We start from the raw sequence: 15385 nt of genomic DNA, 5'->3' as shown, positions 1-15385 counted from the left end.
CTACTCAAAATGCTATATTGCCATGTGCTAGTCCTAGTAATTCATCCACTCATAATATTGCTAAATCTTGTGATGAATTATCTTCCTTGCATTGTTGCTCTAACAATGAAGATTCTACTTCCTCTAGTACTTGTGTTGTTACTAACCATGTAGAGGAAATCAAAGAGCTCAAGGCCCAAGTCACTTCTTTGAAGAATGACTTGGTAAAGAGTCATGAAGGGAAATGCAAACTTGACACGATGTTGAGTGTGCAACAATCCCCCAGTGACAAGAGTGGACTTGGATTCAAATCCAACAACAAGAACAAGTCCAAGAACAACAAGAATAAGAATGGACAAGTACAAGTCAAAGACCCGGCCAAGATTGTTTGCTTCAAGTGCAATATTGAAGGGCACCATGTTAGATCTTGCCCTTTGAAGAAGAAGCAAAAAGGGAAGCGGCCTCAAGCTCAAACTCATATTCAACCTCAAGTTGAAGAAATGCCACTTCCCAAGAAGAAGCAAGCCAATGCTCCCATTGTGGAGAAATCTAGTGAGAAGAAGGAGAAGAAAAGAACTTGCTACATATGCCGTGAGAAGGGCCACATCTCCTCCTTTTGCACTATCGGTACCTCATCCAACTCTATCACCATTGATAATGTTTATTCTCTTCATAAGGATGAGGGTGGCCATGTGTTTGCCAAATTTGTTGGTGCTCAAAGTGGGGTCAAGAAAAGAACCATTTGGGTTGCCAAGCCTATTGTGACTAACCTCTTAGGACCCAACTTAGTTGGGGACCAACAATCCAAAGCTTGATCAATAGGTGCTTGTTGGAGGGCATTGGAGACTTGGCTACATCATGAAGAATTGAGGGATCTTCATCATTTATATTATCTCAAGCCAAGTCTTTTGGTTATCTTACTTCTATCATATACCCAACGTTCCTCCTTGCGGTAACATGTGCTCAACTCATTTATATTGAAAGTTACTCGCCCCTTTGCATGTGTTAGTTTTGTTCCTAACATGTGTTTGTATATGTTGTGCATCCTACTTGTTTTTCTTGAGAAATCAAGTCTATGAATGTTAGGTTGCACACCATGTATTTGTGCTTGTGTTGGAGCCTCTTTGCATCTTGTTGTATCTTATATGGCTCTTATGAGAGATTAATGGACTATAACATTTTGGGGGAGTGATATGCCTTTAGGAATTTCACAATCCTAACAATGTGTGTACATGAGGAATATCACTTAGAATTGATATTGCAAGATTATCTAGTCTCTATGTGGTATGTCATCTTCATGAGAAATTCAAATTCTAATGTCCATTAATATCTCTAGTTGGAACTTATTTGCCTCTTGTGAAAATAAATTCCTTATCACATTATGGGGGAGTAATAAGCTTTGTGCGTATTACAAGCCTAGGAAATGTGAACATTTGAGGTTGTGTCACATAGAATTGATATTGTAAATTATCTCTCATATGTGACATGTTTTCTCAAACAAGTTCCAATTTGCTTAAATTGCTTCATTGCTAATATATTTGTGGATCTTATTTGTGAAAGTTTTTCTTGGCATGGTTTTTCACAATGTGTCCCTCAATACATTTTTGGAAAACCATATGCTTCAAGTCATACTATTAATTGCTTTGCATGTTGGTATGAATACTATTAATTGCTTTGCATGTTGGTATGACTAATTGAAGCTATCAAGAAACTCTCTTTGCATGATGGTTAACTCTTATCTTTTACCATATGCTTTATTTGGTGTAAATATGATCTTACATATACTTACAAACTACCACCGGGAAATATTTCCTAATACCTTGTGTCCTAGGACAATTGGCAATCTATTATGAGGTAGAAATTTATTGATCATATTTACATTGGCTCGTGTGTTTAAATTATCTTATTTATTGCCATGAATGTGTTGTTCTTTGACTCCCATGTGTCTTCCTTGCATCTTATGGATTTAATTTATCTTTTCAAACTTTCTTAGCATTTTTAGTAGATATAGGTAGCGTAATGATCCTAGTTTTGTGCATTTTGTATTCATATGCAAAATCCTAGATAATGCACTAATCTTGGGGGAGCTCTCCTATATTTGTTAGAAGGCTTAACATCTCTTGATCATTATCAACAATTTGGTTTTGAGAGACATAAATTTTCTTTTTGGTACTTTGTGCCATCATAAAAAGTTTCGAGGGTTTGGTTTATGTGTTGGAACCTTGCTCTCTTGGGAGTTGGTTATATCATTCCTTGGTGTTTAGGTTTAATTAGCTTCTTATAATGAGATAATTCGTTGGAGTCAATCTTGTGTTGATTTGATTCTTTGATATAATTTGGACAACCATTGTCTCTTGATTTATTTGGTGTTTTGTCCAAATTATATCTTCCTTTGGTTCTTAAAAGTATTGTGCATGCATCTTTAATATATGTCTATCTTATGGCATGTGTTACTTTCTTTGATCCAATATATAGGGTAAACTCCATCAAATCCTAATTTGGCTAAGATGTGCATGAAATTCAATTTCATATCTATATGCACATAGTATTGTGGAGTTTGTCCTATATGTTGTAGTGTGTCTAACTACTTCGGACCCAATTAGTTTGGGGACCTTTTTGTACTTACCTTTGTGTTAGGTACAATGGATATGCATTGGATGCTTGTCTCACTCTTGGGGAGAAGTGGTGACTCAATGGTAACTTGAGGCAAGCTAGGATGGTCAACGAACACATATCTACTACATCCACACCAATGCTATCTCAGTAACAAGTATCTTCTCATGCATATTTTTCTAGCATCCAACCATGTGGTTGCATCTTAGCATGAATCTCTTGATTTGCAAATATTGTGCTTCTTGCTAAAGTCTTAACGAAACCTCTTTATTGCGAATGTGAGTAATTTGAGATAAGTACATATGTTGGGAAGTATATAAAATCATGCTCATGATTCACCCATCCCATCTATGCCCATCTAGCAATTTTATTGCATATCAATTCCTCAAGGCTCTCACGTGTGTAATATAGATGAAAGTGCAAATTTAGTTATTTCTTTTGGTATCCTCGTTTGTGATACTTGTTGCCTTTCTAAATGCATCTCAACTAACTTCTATCCCTTGTTGATATTTGTGATGTATTTTAGATGTTTGTGGTTGAAGTTCATGAATGTACAATAAGACAAAATTGAGCCTTTGGCCATGCTATTAAGCAAAAATTCTTATTGGTATATTGCATGACTTCGTCTTGGATATCATGCTATATTTGTTGCATATCTATTTTGTGTGTGCATGTTTCTTTGTGGATAAATATCTTTGTGATATTGCCCACTTAGAGAAACTTATACACATAAGAGATGATACATCTCCTTTTGATATCTTATTTATTTATTGCGTGTTGATTGGTCATGCTAAGCAATATAATTCATTGAAGACTATGATGATGCTTTTTTTCTCATCCTTGTAATAGTCTTATAATATGCTTTATCATGCCTTTCACATATCCTCTTGGTTGAGCCTTTTTTATTATGGTGCCTCTTACTTGTTGCTCAACTATTTGTTTGTTGCAAGTGTTAAGCTTATTTCTCTATCTATGATCTATTGCAAATGTTTGTGTTTTAAATGGTAATGAGGGAGTGAGGATTCCATGTTATGCATATTGTATTCAAATACAACATTTTAATTTATGCATGTACCTTGGGGAGCTTCCTCATTTAATTTAGAGCACTATCTTTTGGTGATCATTAGAGTTTGATTCACTTGGTATATTTTGTTTTTGAATGATATTATGGGAGTGATGATTCCATGTTTGTGCACTTTATACTCCAATGCAAATTGTCTAGTTTTGTGCACAAACCTTGGGGAGCTTCCTCATATTATTTAGAGCAATCTTCTTGATCTTATCATAATATCTATCTTTCTTTTGGTATCTTTTTGGTGGTTCATTTGGTTGCTTGCTTCATTTGTTGAAGCTTCTTGACTTTGTTATCTTTTTGCAATCTTTGATCCTATCTATGGTGTGATTCCTTCCGAATATTCGTTATTGGATATGTGCATTTGATTCCACTCAAATTATGAGAAATGCACACGCTATGGAGGAACTCTCACTATATTGGCCTTCTAAATTTTTCACCCATTTCGGCAATTGGTGTCAATGGGGGAGAAGTTTGGAGGGTTTAAGGGAATTTGGTTATGTCTTTGCTTTGTTGTTAAGCATGTGCCTTTATTGCATTGCATCTTGTTGCTTTGCATAGTTGAATATTTAGAGGAAACCCCACTAGGCTTTGAATGCCAATATATGCAATGAAAGTCAAGATCATTCACACATGCATATATTATGGGGGAGTTCGCTCTATATATTCGACTTGTTTGTTACTTAAATTCCTTATATAAACCCTCTCAAAGAGATTGTCATCAATTACCAAAATGGGGGAGATTGAAAGTGCATGGAGCCCCCATGTGTGGTTTTGGTAATTAATGACAATCCCTATGGAGTAATGTTTGCATTGAGTTATATTTGTAGGTGTTATTCATAGGCAATGCTTGAACCATATGTTGGCTTCAAGGTTGCAATAAGAAGAAATTGATGAAGGATATCAAGTGTCAAGTATGTCTTGAAGATGAAGATGAAGTGATCCCTCAAGTTACTTCAAGACATCAACATGAAGAAATGAAGTGCAAGTTCAAGATGAGCCAACTCGAAGAGATCATATGCTTGAAGCTTGCCATGAAGAAATAAAGTGCAAGTTCAAGATGAGCCATCTCGAAGAGATCCTTTGCTTGACTCTTGCCATCCATATGGTGATCATGGATATGTGAAGATGCGCCAAAGAAGAAGCTCTCCCATGATGGATTATGGGGGAGCAATCCACAAGACTTCTTCAAGCAAGCACAATCAAGAAAGGCGTTCCATCTTGTTGAGGTCAAGATCGTCATCATCGAGCTCAAGTGAAATGCGCAAGTATAAGGTTTGCTCTTGATAGGGTTTCTTTCTCACCGGTCTCATAGTGTAGTTGGAGACCGGTTTATAGTTTAGTTGCCGTACTATCAAGAGGGCTCTCGAGTGAGTAACTCGATCGTATCGTTCGGAGAGAGCTCAAACCTTTGCATCCTTGCATCATCTTTCTTGGTTGTTATTTGGATCTTATCCATGTGATGTTTTACAGCTTGTGCTTATTCTCATGATAAGCTCTAGTTCATCAAGAATGGTTTTTGCACGGGCTACTTGTTGCATTTTCAAGGTTGGAGGTTTTACCGGTATGTCTTTTTTAGATAGGTCAAACCTTTCGTCATTTATTTCTATCCTACCTTGCTGGACTATGATGGTTCCCTGCATGATCTTGTAGAGCTTGTTACTAGCTTCGAAACAAGCCCAAGATCATCAAAATCGGAGTCCGGATGCTCAAACTTGGGCCGGAATATCCGCCCCCCCGGAAAAATCCGGTTTTTGGACAAATCCGGGAAAATATCCGGCCAAATGTCCGGCCCCCTTACTGAGAGCAGTTTTCTCATGTCCTTAGCCGTTTTTTGGGGCCCGGATATTTTGCAAATATCCGGCCCGGAAAATCCGGCCTGAGCACACCCAAACGGTCATATTTCGATGGGAGGGGGTATTTAAGCCCCCCTTCTTCCTCCTTGGGCAGCTACCTCTTCCCCTTTGTGCTCTCCACCATTGTTGACCTTGAGAGCTTGCCATATTCCTCTACTCCTCCTCTACTTCTTGAATCTTTTTGAGGGAAAAGGAAGAGGAGATCTAGATCTACATTTCTACCAATCAAATCCCTCTCTTTGTGAGGGGAATCCACTAGATCTAGATCTTGGAGAAATTTGGTGTTCCTCCTCTTACTTTTTCTTTCTCTCTTATTCCCCCAATAGCTTTTGTAGCTTTGTTGGAATTTGAGAGAGAAGGACTTGAGCATCTTTGTGGTGTTCTTGCCATTGCATTTGGTGCATCGGTTTGAGTTCTCCACGGTGATTCGTGGAGGTGAAAGCAAGAAGGTTGTTACTCTTGGGTTCTTGGAACCCTAGACGGATTCTAGACCTTTGTGGTGATTTGTTGGGAGCCTCCAATTAAGTTGTGGATGTGTGCCCCAACCTTTGTGTAAGGCCCGGTTTCCGCCTCGAAGGAAATCCCTTAGTGGAACCGTGACCTAGGCCTTTGTGGCGAGGGTCACCGGAGATTTAGGTGAGGCGCCTTCGTGGCGTTCGGTGTGTGGTGTGAGTACCGCATCTTGGGGTGAGGCCTTTGTGGCGTTGGTGTGCATCGAGCAACCACACCTCAAGGTGAGCCTCTTGTGGCGTTCGGGAGCACTAAGCAACCGCACCTCTCCACCGGAGATTAGCACTCGCAAGAGTGTGAACTCCGGGATAAATCATCGTCTCCCGCGTGCCTCGGTTATCTCTATACCCGAGCTCTTTACTTATGCACTTTACCTTGTGATAGCCATCGTGCTTGAAGTTATATATATATCTTGCTATCACATACTTGCTTGTATTGCTTAGCATAAGTTGTTGGTGCACATAGGTGAACCATTGCTTAGAATAAGTTGTTGGTGCACATAGGTGAACAATAGTATATAGGCTTTAGACTTGACAAAGTAAACGCTAGTTTTATTCCGCATTTGTTAAGCCCATCTCGTAAAAGTTTTAAATCGCCTATTCACCCCCCCCCCCTCTAGGCGACATCCGTGTCCTTTCACCAAGGCATCCCCTTCTTCATAAATAAAAATATCAGGTCATGTTTCTGTTCACTATATTTTTATTGCTTCATATACTATGTGTTATTCTTGGAGCGTCTTTATTTTCTGTTGTGTATTTTATTTTCAATAAATTGGATCATACCTTGTTTGGGAGAGAGACATGCTCCGCTTTTTCATATGAACACTTGTGTTCTTAATTCATGTTCATGGCGGAGTTGAAAACCGCTTCGTTGATTGCTATTTGGTTGGAAACAGGAAATGCTTCATGTGGTAATTGGTATATGGTCTTGAATAATTCGATACTTGGCAATTGTTTTGCTCAATAGATCATGTTTAAGATCTTGCATCATGTACTTTGCACCTATTAATGAAGAAACTACCATAGAGCTTGTGGAAATTTGGATTGCATGATTGATCTCTCTACAGTCTAGATATTTTCTGGTAAAAGTGTTTGAGCAACAAGGAAGACAGTGTAGAGTCTTATAATGCTTGCAATATGTTCTTATGTAAGTTTTGTTGTACCGGTTCATACTTGTGTTTTCTTCAAACAACCTTGCTAGCCAAAGCCTTGTACCAAGAGGGAATGCTTCTCGTGCATCCAAAACCTTGAGCCAAAACTTATGCCATTTGTGTCCATGATGACCCACAAGTATAGGGGATCGCAACAGTCTTCGAGGGAAGTAAAACCAAATTTATTGATTCGACACAAGGGGAGACAAAGAACACTTGGAAGCCTTAACAGCGGAGTTGTCAATTCAGCTGCACCTGGAAACAGACTTGCTCGCAAGAGTTTATCAAGAGGTAATGCTTTATAGCAGTAGCAGTAGTGAAATAACAGCAGCAGAGTAACAGAGACAGCAGTAGTGATTTTAGTAAACAACAGGATTAAAATACTGTAGGCACGGGGACGGATGAACGGGCGTTGCATGGATGAGAGAAACTCATGTAACAATCATAGCAGGGCATTTGCAGATAATAATAAAACAGTGTCCAAGTACAAAGCAATCAATAGGCATGTGTTCCATATATAGTCGTGCGTGCTCGCAATGAGAAACTTGCACAACATCTTTTGTCCTACCAGCCGGTGGCAGCCGGGCCTCAAGGGAAACTACTGGATATTAAGGTACTCCTTTTAATAGAGTACCGGAGCAAAGCATTAACACTCCGTGAACACATGTGATCCTCACATCACTACCATTCCCTCCGGTTGTCCCGATTTCTGTCACTTCGGGGCCATCGGTTCCGGACAGCGACATGTGTATACAACTTATAGGTAAGACCATAAACAATGAATATCATGATGAAACAATAACATGTTCAGATCTGAGATCATGGCACTCGGGCCCTAGTGACAAGCATTAAGCATAACAAGTTGCAACAATATCATCAAAGTACCAATTACGGACACTAGGCACTATGCCCTAACAATCTTATGCTATTACATGACCAATCTCATCCAATCCCTACCATCCCCTTCGGCCTACAGCGGGGGAATTACTCACACATGGATGGGGGAAACATGGCTGGTTGATGTAGAGGCGTTGGCAGTGATGATGGCGATGATCTCCTCCAATTCCCCGTCCCGGCGGAGTGCCAGAACGGAGACTTCTGGCTCCCGCGACGGAGTTTCGCGATGTGGTGGCGTTCTGGAGGCTTTCTGGCGACTTCGACTTCTCCCCGTGCGTTTTTAGGTCGAGGCCGATAAATAGTCCGAAGGAGGGCGTCGGAGGCCGGCCGAGGGGGCCACACCACAGGGCCGCGCGGGCCCCCCCTGGGCCGCGCCGCCCTATGGTGTGGGGCCCTCGGGCCTCCACCTGGTTTGTCCTTCTGGCTCCGTAAGTTTCCTGGGAAAATAGGGCCTTCTGCATAAATTCCGAGGATTTTCCCGAAAGTTGGATTTCTGCACAAAAACGAGACACCAGAGCAGTTCTGCTGAAAACAGCGTTAGTCCGTGTTAGTTGCATCCAAAATACACAAATTAGAGGCAAAACAATAGCAAAAGTGTTCGGGAAAGTAGATACGTTTTGGACGTATCAACTCCCCCCAAGCTTAGCTTATTGCTTGTCCTCAAGCAATTCAGTTAACAACTGAGCGATAAAAGAACTTTCACGAACACATTTGCTCATATGATGTATATATTCTCATGCTATGGCTAATACTTAAGCAATTCATAATGAGATACATGCAAATAAGATCATCTAACAGTTATGTCAATCATGGAGAGGTACCAACAATTAATAATAAGCATCATGAATCATGTATATAAGCAAGATTGCAATGTTCATAAGAGAGTATGATAAAGTGGTATCTCGCTTGCCTGTATTTGGTTGGCAAAACATAAATGCCCGGGCACCTCTGGAGTTCATAGAAAGACTAGAAATAGTGATTGTCAAAAGATAAATGCATCAAAGTTATACCACAATCAATCATATTTTGAGACAAGCATATTATACTAAGAATGACAGTTGTGCTCTCAAGATAGTGCTCAAAGAAATAATGGAGACACAACATAAAAGTAAAAGATTGACCCTTCGCAGAGGGGAAGTTGTGGATTAACAAGCGCTAGAGCTTTATATTTTTATAAAGACAGGAGTAAAATTATTTTGAGAGGTGTTTGTTGTTGTCAACGAATGGTAATGGGTACACTAACTACCTCGCCAACCGGACTTTCAAGAGCGGCTCCCATGAATTATTGCATATTTATTTGGCACTCCTTCCAACCTTTCTTTCACAAACCATGGCTAACCGAATCCTCGGGTGCCTGCCAACAATCTCATACCATGAAGGAGTGCCTTTTTATTTTATTTTTATTATGATGATGACACTCCCCCCAACCTTTGCTTACACAAGCCATGGCTAACCGAATCCTTCGGGTGCCGTCCAACAATCACAAACCATGGAGGAATGTCTATTTAAGTTAATTAATTCGGGACTGGGAATCCCATTGCCAGCTCTTTTTGCAAAATTATTGGATAAGCGGATGTGCCACTAGTCCATATGAGAGTCCGTCAAAAGTAAATGACAAGGTTGAAAGCTAAACACCACATACTTCCTCATGAGCTATGAAACATAAACACAAATTGAGAAACATTTTGAAGGTTTTAAAGGTAGCGCATGAGAATTTACTTGGAATGGTTTGAAATGCCATGCATAGGTATTTATGGTGGACACTTTTGGAACAACTTGGTTTTCAGGTGTTTGGAAGCACGAGCAGCGTTCCCGCTCAGTACAAGTGAAGGCTAGCAATAGACTAGGGAGCGACAAATCAAGAGAGCAAAGAATCGTCATAATCATGCTTGCGGCAAAATAAATTAACGGAGGCATAAAAGTGATACAAGAACTCTGAAGCAATATAGATCATCGAGGCTTAATTGACTTTTTGTTCAGTCATATGCATGCGTGAGCATGTGCCAAGTCGATATAAATGAATTATTCAGAGGAGGATACCACGATGCCATACTTACTTATGAATAAAACAATGCAAGCAAACATCCATGACATGTTACTCATATTAATAAATTGGAGCTAAACATGAGAGATCATAAACTACTAGACTTTCTCAAATAACATATACCTCACATGAACCAACTAAGCATGCTCACATGGATGAGTATATGTACAAAAATGAAAACAAATAGAGTTCATACCAGCCTCTCACCACAATCAGATTGTCGTAGATCGTCATTATCGCCTTTTCACTTGTGTAGCTTGGATAATATGAAATGAAAACCACGCTCCAGCCACCGAAGACCATTGAACTCATAAAGAACTTTACAAACCAAAGAAGAACAGCAAATATTTTTGGTGTTTTCGAATTAGAAACAAGAACAAAAGGAAGCAAGCAAACAAAGCAAAATCTTTTTGGGTTTTCTTATAGCAAACTAGCAATAGCAAACAAAGTGAAACAAATGCAAGAAACCAAAGCAAACAAATGATGAAGAGAAACAACAGAAATATTTTTGGTCTTTTTGTGTTTTGGGAAAGAAACAAAGCGAAAACAAGAAATAGCAAACTAAAAGAAACACAGAAAAGCGAGATGGCAGAAATCTGCCAAAACCTGACAGCAGTACAGAAATCGATTTTTACAAAAATCTTACGTTGCTCAGATAGAAAAGTGTTCAACTAATGAAAGTTAGATAACAACCTGGGGAATCTGCACAAAAATTGGCAGCTCAAAATGACGCTCTGGCTATTTTTGAGAATTTTTACGGTAACATTCCAGAATCTGTTTTCAGGCAGCACTTCCCCAAATATCATCTTCCTCTCATTAGAAAATCACTCAAACGAAAAAAACAAGTATGTGCAAGTATCCAGCAACCATAATATGCAAAGAATGAGTGATGCCGGTATACCTCCCCCCCCAAGCTTAGGCTTTTGGCCTAAGTGGAGTTCAATCCCATCGATCCCATGAAGTAGTGTCTCCGTAGTATGACGAAGATGGATCGTATTCCGGGTATGTGCTAGAAGAAGCACCCGGATACGTGACGGTGTGGTCGTAGGAGGCCCCGGCATCCTCGGAGTCATGTTGCTGGTGGAAGTCTTTTATCTTCAAATGCTCATCCACTTCCTCCTTAGTGCACGACCATGATTGCCTGTCAATACTTAACAAACCTGGTTGGGGAAGAGGAATTTCTTTCTCATCCCCGTCAGAAAACAACATTCTATAAACCATATTATCTAAAGTAGAATCAGTAGTCACAAAATGATGACTCTTCATAGTAGTAATATCAAGTTTCCTAGGGGCCAATGGCACATCATTAGGATCAATAGGAAGATTTAGATATGTTAAAACACGCAGTGCGATAGTTCCTCCAAAAATAGGCCCCCTGGTAGTCAGGCGGCGAGCAATAAGAGCACCAAGGTGATAAGATGTCTGACCAGTAAGTGCAATATTCAAGAAAGCAAGATGGTAACTAGAAATGTTGCTAGTGTTCTCCCTACCAAGAATGCTAGTAGCAATGTAGTATGCAAAATACTTAATGGCGGGGAGTTGAATGTTCCTTATCTTGCCACGCTGAATGGTGCGACAATCATCATCGGTAATCCCTCGATAGAGCTCCAACAAGTCCCGGGGGTTGTCATCAATCCTACTCGCTGTACCTACAGGGACAATATCCAATGCACGACAAAAATCCTTCAATTGCATAGTAACAGGATTACCATAGATCCTGAATGCAACCGTCGGCTCATATTGTTTGTTGTTGAACTGGAAACTCTCGACGAAGATTTTGGTGAGCATATAGTATTGCTCCCTTTCATCTCCCATATAGGTGGTTAACCCTGCCCTGTTGACAAGGGTTAAGAAATCCTCCAAAATCCCTGCATTCCTTAGAAAATCATAGCATGGAAAAGTCGAAGCATTAGGAGGCCCGTTGTCCTCTTCGGGCGCAAAGCTAGGCGCGATGATGTCTTCATTGTATGATCGCCTAATCCGGGTGGCGGCCCTAGAAGGCCTCCCGGTGCTGGTTGTCCCTTTCTTGAACAACTCTCCAAAGTTGAACTTCTTCATAGCTTCTCTGAAATTTTTAACAAATGATATAAAATTTGATTTGGTGACATATAATTGAGGGAAACTACCATAGGAACTTGCTAGAGTACTAATCATGCATCAAAACTAGTTTCTACCACTTAGAACAAGCATGCAAGCTCACTAAACATGTTACCTACAGCAGCAAAATATTCAAGATATACTCAACCAAACAAAATTCTACTTGGATGGGTGGAGGAGTCACATACCAAGGAGCAAATGTGCCAAATTTCAGCAGGAATTCTGGGCTGAGCAAAGAGATCGAGAAATCTGGAGCTCTGGAGCAAAAACGTGAGAGAGAGGAACTTGGTACGAGTTTTTTCGGGAGAGAGAAGGTGCTGGGAGAAAGAGATGACAAAGTGGGGCAAAGGGGGGCCCACACCACATGGTGGCGCGGCCACCTCCTTGGCCGCGCCGGCCTGTGGTTTGGCGCCCTCTGGTGCCCCACAGGTCATCCTCTGGTGCTCCCAGGTGCCTCGTCGAAAAATAGGACCAACGGTATAATTTTTGTGAATTTTTGAAAACTTTGAAAAACGCACATTTCTGGGTATTTAGTTTATTATTACTGGCCAGGAAATTATTTGAAATCTTCAAATAACTAAGGAACTTTTGCAAATTAAAAATGCTACAGCAACTAGAGCAAGTGGAGGAAGAAAGAGATGTTGTTTACCTCCTCTATGCATGTAAAAGGTATTTGTTAACAAGGTTGATCAAGTCTTGTCACCAAATAAATTTTACAAAGCATAAGAAGAAATAAACCTCAAATCAATCATGTTACCTTAAATTGTATTGATATGGATCCAATCACAAGAGTTTGATATTCTTCCTTAGGCTCATATATAGGACAATCAATAGTTCCCACTTTGATAGTTCTCACATTAGAAATAGTATTAACTCCACACGCTTTCTCAATCCTCTTGGGAAAATAAACGGTATGCTCCCTATCATCAACATTGAAAGTAACCTTTCCTTTATTGCAATCAATAACAGCCCCTGCGGTGTTAAGAAAAGGTCTCCCAAGAATAATAGACATATTATCATCTTCAGGCATTTCCAACACAACAAAATCAGTTAATATCAAGCAGTTAGTAGTAACTTGAACAGGAACATTCTCACATATACCAACAGGAATAGCAGTAGATTTATCAGCCATTTGCAAAGATATATCGGTAGGTATCAACTTATCTAAGTAAAGTCTCTTATAAAGAGAAAAAGGCATAACACTAACACCGGCTCCCAAGTCACATAGAGCAGTTTTAACATAATTATTCTTAATAGAACAAGGAATAGTAGGTATACCTGGGTCGCCCAACTTCTTTGGTATTTTGCCATTGAAAGAGTAATTAGCAAGCATAGTGGAAATTTCCTCATTGGGGATTTTCCTTTTGTTAGTAACAATATCTTTCATATACTTTGAATAAGGAGGCAATTTAATAGCATCAGTCAAAGGGATTTGCAAGAATAAAGGTTTCATCCAATCGCAAAATTTATTATAGTGTTCTTCTTCCTTTGATTTTAGTTTCTTAGCAGGAAAAGGCATTTGCTTTTGCACCCAAGGTTCCCTTTCATTACCATGTTTCTCAGCAATAAAGTCTTCTTTAGTATACTTTTTATTTTTAGCATGCTTTTCAGGTTCTTCTTCAACCTCTTCTTTATCAGGAGTATCATTCTTATCATTATCTTTATCATTATCATGTTCATTACCACGTTCAGTTTCAGCATCAGAAATAGAAATACTATTAGGATCATTAGCAGGTTCAGAGGATTCTACAACATTTTTATGTTTCTTCTTCTTTTTCTTCCTAGAATGAGCACTAGGTTCAATGCGTTGAGAATCTTGTTCAATTCTTTTGGGATGCCCTTCAGGATATAGAGGATCCTGGGTAGAGACACCACCTCTAGTTGTTAGTTCATAAGCATGTTTCTCTTTAGAATTATTCCCCAACAAGTCATTTTGCACTTTAGTGAGTTGATCCATTTGAGTTTGAATCATAAGGAAATGTTTAACAAGCATCTTAACATCATTGGAGGTTCTCTCCACAATATCATGCAATTCACTAATAGCTCGAGAATTTTCCATTAAATGATTCTCTACTCTCATATTAAAATTTTCTTGCTTAACAATATAATTATCAAACTCATCTAAGCATTGTGCAGGAGGTTTTGAATACGGAATATCTTCCCTAGTAAAGCGTTGAAGGGAGTTTACCTCAATCATGGATGAAGGGGGAATTATATCACATATATCTTCTATAGGAGGTAGATTCTTCACATCTTCAGATTTAATACCTTTCTCCTTGAGAGACTTCTTGGCTTCCCTCATATCTTCATCATTCAATTTAATTAAACCCCTCTTCTTCAATATTGGCGTTGGAGTTGGTTCAGGCGTAGTCCAATCATCATGATTCCGGCTTATTTTAGCCAATAATTCTTCAAACGTCGCCCTGAGTTCTTTTCCTGAAAACACAACCAGCACAACTATCCAGGTATGCCCTAGACTCAATGGTTAGTCCACTATAAAATATATCAAGTAAATCATGCTTTTCCAAATCATGATCAGGCCGATCTCTAATAAGAGAGCAAAATCTCGCCCAAGCCTCAGGCAATTTCTCTTCATCTCCCTGGTCAAAATTATAAATTCTCTGCAAAGCAATATGTTGAGCACTAGCAGGAAAGTATTTGCGGAAGAAAACATCAAGCAATTCTTTTGGACTTTTAATAGAATTAGGTGGCAAATTATTATACCAAGTTTTAGCGTCATCCTTTAATGAGAACGGAAAGATTTTAGCAACAAAGTAAGTACGCATCTTGACATCATCAGAAAACAAGCTACTTAGAGTAGATAACTCAGTCATGTGTTCAACAGCACTTTCTTTTTCAGTACCACAAAAGGGTGTTTTCTCAACAATAGCTATATGAGATAGATCAAGAGAAAAATCATAATCTTTATCCTTAATGTTTATGGGGGATGTGGCAAACTTAGGATCAGGAGACAGTTTATATCTAACAGCATGTTCTGCAAGCAACTTTTTAATTTTTCTTGCATCAGTAGTAGCATTGCATTTTTCAATAAAATCATCATTAAGCTCCACATAATCTTCATCAGGATCATCACTAAAATAATCAAGTTCAGGTGAACTAACAGGTGTAGTAGCATTAGGAATTTCAGTATTTTCAATTTGTCTAGA

This window comes from Lolium perenne, chromosome 5 (genome assembly GCF_019359855.2).
Source record: "Lolium perenne isolate Kyuss_39 chromosome 5, Kyuss_2.0, whole genome shotgun sequence".
Taxonomy (NCBI): Eukaryota; Viridiplantae; Streptophyta; class Magnoliopsida; order Poales; family Poaceae; genus Lolium; species Lolium perenne.
This window is presented reverse-complemented; position numbering follows the sequence as displayed.